We start from the raw sequence: 8,527 nt of genomic DNA, 5'->3' as shown, positions 1-8,527 counted from the left end.
GCTGCTAAAAGACCGTCACCGCCTCCTTCCTGCCGATGTTCTCCTACCTTGATCTGATCTACAATTTCATCAACTCCGACGGCGTTAACTTCTCCGACGACTTCACCTTCGTCATTTTACACCTTTACTTCTCCAGATCTACAACCTCATCTATCTTTTTCTCTCTTTCTCTCTGGTGAACCACCATATCTGCATCAGATCTCATCAAATTTGTATCAGATATCATCAAATATTGTTGAGACCCATTTTTATAACGAACGGCGAGTGCGGAAGAAGGATATCTCGAGATTAATCGTGTTTTTGGAAGTATGAACACGAAGAACATATTATGAGTTCATAAAAAGAGACCAAGAACAAGAGAGAATAAAATATATCAATGAAGAACATGGTGGGAGAGAAACTCTCCCTGGGTGGGAGAACCCACCACTTTCTCTCTCTAGATATTACATTGTGAGAAGTGTATTCTCTAACTAAGGAAAAGATAAGCTAGCTAAAGTAATACATGACCAACTCTCCCTTTATATAGGAGGGGGAGAATTTACACCATAAATACAATAAAGGGAAAATACAACCTAATAAACACTCATTATTTGTGGAGCATTTCCATGCACCAACATTCTCTCCCTAAATGCTTACAAATGATGAGAGATCCAATAAGTGATACAAGGCTATAATACAGTAATCCGACTAGCAAGTGTGATAATAAAATGAAATCAAGTGCTGAAATGTCTCTGAAACTCTGAAGTGTCTGTGAAGTCTGAAACTGGCCATGAATATCTAACAATGAAGGTCTTCGGCTTCAAAGCACAACCAATGAAGCAGAAAAAATATAAGATCCAAATCTTCAAACCAGTCATAATCACCCGAAGAAGGAGGTCACCATGAGCAAGTAGAAGATCCAATAAAAGAAACACTTCGACTTCAAAAAGTCTGAAAAACATCTCGAGTTCTCGAATCATAATACACTGAAATTCTTCAAAGAATAACCTGCTAACAATGTGAAGCATCCATAAAATGAAGTCCGGATAAGAATAATGTGAGTCCAAAAACATGGTCCAGCAATGCCAAAAATTTGATCCAAGGACCAAAAATAAGTGCCACGTCACATTGCCAAAATAATCTTCGTCTTCAACATATCACAAATCCAAACTCGTGAAACCATAAGATCTGAACCAGATGCGAACACAAAATCATCCTGTGGTAGAGTTCGAATAATAAATAATTTGAATCGGAAAACATCGAGTAATGCCAAAAATTTGATCCGTAAAGACCAAAAAGAAGTGCCACATCGCATCACTAAATAAATAATCGTCTTCAGAAGTCTTCAAAATCCAAACTCAAACAATCATAATAACCAAATCCGGATGATATTCTCTCCCTATTTTTGATAACCAATGACCGGATATCAAAAATCAACAACTCATCGGATGGAGAGTGTCGGATACCAAGAGCTAATAGAGAAGCTCTCCCTAGATGTATGAAGGGTCTCGATAAGAAACAAGACAGAGTAAAAGAGATACTCTTGCGGTCATGAGGAGGCGGGTGACATAGTTGCTGAAGCTGTGCTGAGAATAACCTGTTGTGCCAAAAATATATCCAAATATCCAAACTGCGGTGCCGGAACACTTGAAGTGGTCTTCAATAGAAAGTAAAGTCCACATGCTCAAGATACATGATTCGTCAACCAAAAATCAAGAGCGACAAGTCATAAAATTCCATAATGTGAAGAATGCGAAACAACTTTGTTGATCAATCGCCGTTGCAGTGCAAGCATCACAAAAATAATATGAAGTCCGACTGCGGTAGGAGTATTCTTCCAATAATAATAACCGGCATGAAATGAACCAATGTGACAATCCAAGGGTGCGGTTGTGGTAAAAATTGGTGTTAAATAAAATAATTGGTGTAAAAAAAAATGGTTTTAATAAAAAAAATAATTGGTTTTAATAAAAAAAATGTTATAATAAAAAAAATGGCTAAAAAAATTGACTGAAAAAAAATTTAATTAAAAAAAATAATGCAGAAAAAAAAATCTGAATAATAAAAAAAAAATTCTAGAAAAAAAAAGGGTTTAAAAAAAGAAGGGAAAAAAAGGGGGGAGGGGAGGAAAAAAGAGGAAAGGAGGGGGGAGGAGGAGGAAGAAGGAAGAAGAGAGGGGAGGGGAGGGGCTGAAGGAAGGTGGAGAAGGGAGGAGGGAAGGTCTGGTCGAAGGAAGGAGGAGGGTGCTGATGGAGGATGGTTGCGGGTGTAGTAGCTTGCGGATGAGAGGAGATGGTTTGGGTGGGAGGAGGTTGCGGTAGGAGGTGATTGCGGATCAGAGGGGAAGGTGGGGTTCTTGGGTGTGGATGGAAGGGTTCTAGGGTGGTTGCGGATGAGAGAGGGTGGATAGGGTGGGAGGTGGTTGCGGTCGAAGAAGGGTTGGGCGCGGATGGAGAAGTGGCTAGGCTAACTACAGTAGCTGGGATGCGGTGCCAAGGAAGTAAGCTAGCCACGGTTCGAACTGCAGTGGAGCGCCTGCGGTCCGGTGCTGCGGTCCGAGGCCTGAGAGGGGCTGCGGACCAATGGCTAAGAAGGGCTGCGGGTAGGCTTCTAAGGGGACTCCGGTAGGCAGTTTTTGGCTGCGGTCCGGGGGGCTGAGAGGGGCTGAACAGGTGACGAAAAATGCTATTTTTTTCATGAAAAATGGTACCGCAAAGGCCATTTATTCATATTTTAATGAGGGAATCTTTTTATAAAGCATTTTAAGTCAACATGTGGTCTTGGGAAGGCAAAAAGGAAGAGTGTGCAGGGGATTTTAGGGGACAAAAGGTGATGGGATTTGTCATAGTCACATGGTTTTTGCTTGGGAAGGCAAATAAGAGTGAATTACTCTTTACCCAAAAGAGCAAAAAGGACAAAGTGCTTTATGCAAACACATATTACGTCCATTTTTCCTTCAATTTAAGATTCACAGCAAGAAAATGGGGAATAAAGAACTTCATACCTCAAGAAGATTTTCAAGCTGATGGGTAAAAAAAAAGAGCACCACTTCAAAGAAAATAAGCCCATTAATTGTGTTTTCTCATCCAAGAATAAGAGAACTCCCTGGAACAAATTTTTCAACAATTTGGAGACCACCAAAATTAATTTCTTCTCCCATTTTTCTTCATTTCTTCAACAGCAAAAATAATAATCTTGTAAGAACATCTTTTTCCAGCAATAAAGAGAACGATCAGTAGCAGCAACTTTTATTTTTGCTAAGATAGAATCACCCGGAAGATAGAAATAAGAAAGAACATCATAAAAAAAATTCCGGTTTGCAACCCGAAATTGTTTTTCTTGCAGAAACACGGAAAAATCACAAGATAATCACCGAACGGGAGTCGTTCCCTTGAAATAATCGTGAGATCTTCAAGGTACGGCTCTGATACCAATTGTTGAGACCCATTTTTATAACGAACGGCGAGTGCGGAAGAAGGATATCTCGAGATTAATCGTGTTTTTGGAAGTATGAACACGAAGAACATATTATGAGTTCATAAAAAGAGACCAAGAACAAGAGAGAATAAAATATATCAATGAAGAACATGGTGGGAGAGAAACTCTCCCTGGGTGGGAGAACCCACCACTTTCTCTCTCTAGAGATTACATTGTGAGAAGTGTATTCTCTAACTAAGGAAAAGATAAGCTAGCATTTTAAATAAATGACCAACTCTCCCTTTATATAGGAGGGAGAGTATTTACACCTAAAATACAATAAATGGAAAATACAACCTAATAAACACTCATTATTTGTGGAGCATTTCCATGCACCAACAAATATGCATGAGATCTCATAAGATCTGAAGTGTTTGTGAATTTTCATATTAGATTTGATATCGTCGCCTCCTTCTTGTTGGAGTTTGCTTGTCTTGCTCTGATCCATATCTGACATCTATTATAGAGACGTTACCTTCTCCGGTGACTTCCCCTTCATCATTCTCCACTTCCACTTTGCCAGATCTACGACCACATCCATTTATTTCTCTCTTTCTCTCCAGTGAACGACCATATCTGCATCATATCTCACCAGATCTGATGTTTTTGTGTATTTTCATGTTACATCTCACCCTACATTGTCGTTTTTCCGCCGTCCTCTGCCGTTCTCGATGTCCAGATCTGTACTTTTCTGGTATCCACTAGATCTACAACTTTCCGGCAACCTCCAGATCAACAATTTTTCGATCGTCGCGACACCAGTTCTTTCAGATCTGCAATTTTCTGACCATCGTTGCATTATATATTCTACATCTGCGATTTTCCGACCATCATTGTACTAGATTTTCCAGATATGTGATTTTCCGACTACAACGACCTCCTTTCACTCCTCTCGCTTATGGTCTACCACAAACACCACCACTAGCATCTCCACGTATCAGATCTGTTCCACCACCGCCACCTCCTCATACTTCCGCTTGTACTCCACCAAAGTCGTCATTTTCTGCTCCCAACACCAACTTCACGATGCTTCAGATCTACTTCGATGATGATCTATACGGTATAAGCTAAAATCTGGAATATCCAAAGACTCTAAGGAATATGTCAATCTCAGGTTTGTAAACCACGTCAGATCTGAAAACAATATGCACACAAAATGTTTGATGAAATGCCTCAACGAGATCTGTGAGTTTTGAAGTTCTGAATAAGTGTTTAAAATTTTGTTTTAAGTTGTGAATTAGTGTCTGTAGTGTGTATTATACTATGAATTCTAATTTTTTTTATGCATTAAATTGAGCCTTTTAGTGTTTAAATATTAAATTAAGCTTTAAGTTAGTATCTGAAATGTTTTATTAAACTGTGAATTCTGATTTTTTTTATCCAAATCTAAATTTTATACATGTAAATGAGTTGTGTATAGTGTATTAAGTTGTGAATTTTATTCACAGCTTAAATTAATAAATTCACATGTTAATACATAGAAATGTTTTTAGAGATTAACATATAAATATAAGTTTTAAGTTGAAAAGATGATCGTAAATATATAAATTGTGTATCAAACTGAATTTTGTGTATCACACTGTGAATTTGTTATATTAAGCTGTCAATTTTGTGTATTAAACTATTAATCAACTGTATTAAGCTATGTACTGACTGTATTAATCTATTAATTAGTTGTATTAAATTGTGAATTTTGTGTACTAAACTATGCATTTATTATATTAAATGGTGAATTTTGTATATTAAATTGTGAATTCGTTGTTTTAAGTTGTGTATTAACTGCATTAAGCTGTGAATTGACTTTATTAAACTATGAATTTACTGTATTAAACAGTGATATTTTTTTTAATAATTGTGTTTGCTTCCGAAATATGAGAATAACGAATCATTATATACATATATGATTTTCTTTAAATTTAAATATTATATAAAATGTAAACTGTGAATATTGTGTAAATTAAAGTTAAAAAAACACTAGCCTCTATATCTAAAGGTATAAATATTAGTTTTAAGTTAAAAATATAATATTTTTATGTATTAAACTGTGAATTTTGTATATTAAACTTTAAACTAACTGTATTAAACTGTGAATTGATTGTATTAAGTTAAGAATTTTATATAAATTTTGTTTTAAAATATGAATTATCTATGTATGAATGTTTGTATAAAGTTTCTTGTAAATATATATGTTTTTTGTGTTGTATAAATATGTAAGAATGTAGTAGTTTTTATTATTGTTTTGCATTAAACTCTAATATAATAAGTGAATTAATATGTTTATTAAATTGTGAATGTAATATATAAGTTGTTAATACATTATTTTATATACAGATCAAAATTGGAATGAATGATGGTTGCAACGGTGGCACAAGTGGTTGGTGGCACAAGTGGTTGGTGGCAGCGTGTTGTTGTGGGTGGTGATTGTAGAGTTTGAGTTTGACTACTTTGAATTTTTGAATTATTGTAAAATAAATTGTATTAAGTTGTGAATTTTATTTATTAAATTGTAAATGGAGTGTAAAAAATTATGTAATATATGTATTTGTGTTAAAATATGAATGAAAATATTAAACTGTAAAAATTACGAGTTTGCCTTTTTCTTATCAAAAAAGTCAAAAAAGGAAATTAGGATTTTACATGTTTAATAACAATAAAATGAAGGTTCTTAAAAGTCTTAATCTTTATTCATTCTCATTTGAACATCTCCATATATATATATATATATATATATATATATATATATATATATATATATATATATATATATATATATATGGTTCGGTTCCGATGAGAACTCTTTTTATAGTAAGGACTCGTGAGGATACCTTAAAAAAATTGAAAAAAAAATATAAATGATAAAATCGAGCATAGTACTAAATCCGAGAGAAAAAAAAATTTGGAAAAAAAAATTTGTGTCATTAAAATTGGATCATGGATCATAAAAGTTGAATCATGGATCATAAAAATAATCCATGCTTCAATTCTAATGATCCACATTTTTTTTTTCCAATTCTTTTTCTCTCCGATGTAATACTATGCTCGATTTTATTATTTGTATTTTTTTTCAATTTTTGTAAGGTGTCGTTACGAGTCCTCACCCGATCGTGTTTCTATATATATATATATATATATATATATATATATATATATATATATATATATATATATATATATATATATAAACTTTTTAGTGGAACAAAAAAAAATCCTGACCAAATAAAATATAAAAAAATATTTAATTCGATCAAAAGTTATTTTTTCTATATTTTATCATAAAAATGGATTTTAATGTCGACCTAGTATCATATTTTATAGGTCGCATGAAACAACGATATAAAAATAAGTTTTTTAAACTAAAATAAGTTGTCCACTAATTTATCCACTCGGTTAGTGTTGTCAACTGAAATATTTGTTTTTTACATAGAATCTCTACGTATTAATGTTAAATGTTAAGGGTGTGTTTGATAACTTTCTCGCCTATGAATGTTAAGTGTGTGTTTTGATAACTTTCTCGCGTTGAGGGGTTTCATGTAAGTAAACAAAGAACTAAGAAGTATAGATAAGATTTCGTTAGTTACAAGTTACGTCAAGAGATAGGTCTACGTTATAAACATGTTTTTTAAAAACCAAACTTTAGGTGCGTTTGGTTCATGTCGTGTTATGTCGTTAAAATGATAAATTTAATTTATATCAAAATTATTATATTCCACTGCTTAAGTATTTTATCAACTAGTTTATAATCCGTGCGAACTACGGCTATAAAATTAATTAAACTTTTATAATAAAAATTTATAATTATTAATCAGTTATTTTAAATAAATTATTAATTAGGAGATATATCAAAATTTTAAAGTTATAATAAATTCAAATTTAACATATAATTATAAAATATAAATTTAAATTTTGAAATGAGTTGCTTAATATATCTACATGACACATGACATAATATTAATGAGGAGTTGTATTAGAGTGACACTTGGCAAATGAAGATTAAAACTATTCATTTATTAGAATAGGGATTTATGAAATTGAATAGAATATATATATATATATATATATATATATATATATATATATATATATATATATATATATATATATATATATATATATATATATCAAGGTTGTAGAAATCGTTCGACGTAGGTTAATCGTTGGACTAGGGTCAAGGGATTAATCGGCTAGGCTGGGATTAATCGGGGACCATTAATTATTAAAAAAGTTATTAAAAAATTAACAAATATAACATTAATCCTATAAATATAAGTAAACAAATTAACAAGTTAATAAATATAACATTAATCCTAAGAATATGTATGCCAAAACCATAAATCACTCATGATACAAATGATACATATGATACATAAAATTAATAAATCACTCATGAGGTTGGTTGAGTAATTTTCTTTATAGAATTTGAGGAGTTCATCTCTTGTATCTACCCGTCTTTCCTTTGGCTTTACCTCAAGTTTATCCCAGTTCCCTATGAGATACAAAACAAAACTGTTATTATTTAGCAGTTTCAGAAACCTAAATTTGATAGAGAGATTCCATTATAAATGATATTTTACAGATTTAAATAAGAAAGTGAATTACTAAGATTTTTTTGTAGCTGCATCATATAACATTAGTGGTTTGATAAAGAACTGTGCAAATCTATACAAGAAAAGACACGATAAGAAAATAGATGAGTTGAATTCTACAAGGACAAAATGGTAATACCATGAACTAATTAAAGAATTATCAAAAACAAGTGAAATGTGTCTATCTAAAGCCTCTTCAAAACAGTCAACATTAACATCAAAGTAGTAATTGGTGTGCTCAGAGGATGTATAGGCATTGGACACATAAATCTCGAGTTCTCTGACCTCCAAAATTGAGTATATAGATAATTCTGTGAAAATGAAAGTCAACAAATCAATTAAAAATGCAACTATGTGATTATCTAGACATGTTGGATTCTTAGAGATTGCATTTCAAATGAAACAACAACAACATAGGAACATCAAACACTTGGAATCCATTGGAAATTTGCTATACCCCTCAATCTGTTTCGATTTAGTCTTTAGGC

Source organism: Lactuca virosa, chromosome 1 (genome assembly GCF_052849685.1).
Source record: "Lactuca virosa cultivar CGN04683 chromosome 1, Lactuca_virosa_CGN04683_v6, whole genome shotgun sequence".
In the NCBI taxonomy this organism is placed as follows: Eukaryota; Viridiplantae; Streptophyta; class Magnoliopsida; order Asterales; family Asteraceae; genus Lactuca; species Lactuca virosa.
Note: the sequence above shows the minus strand (reverse complement) of the source record.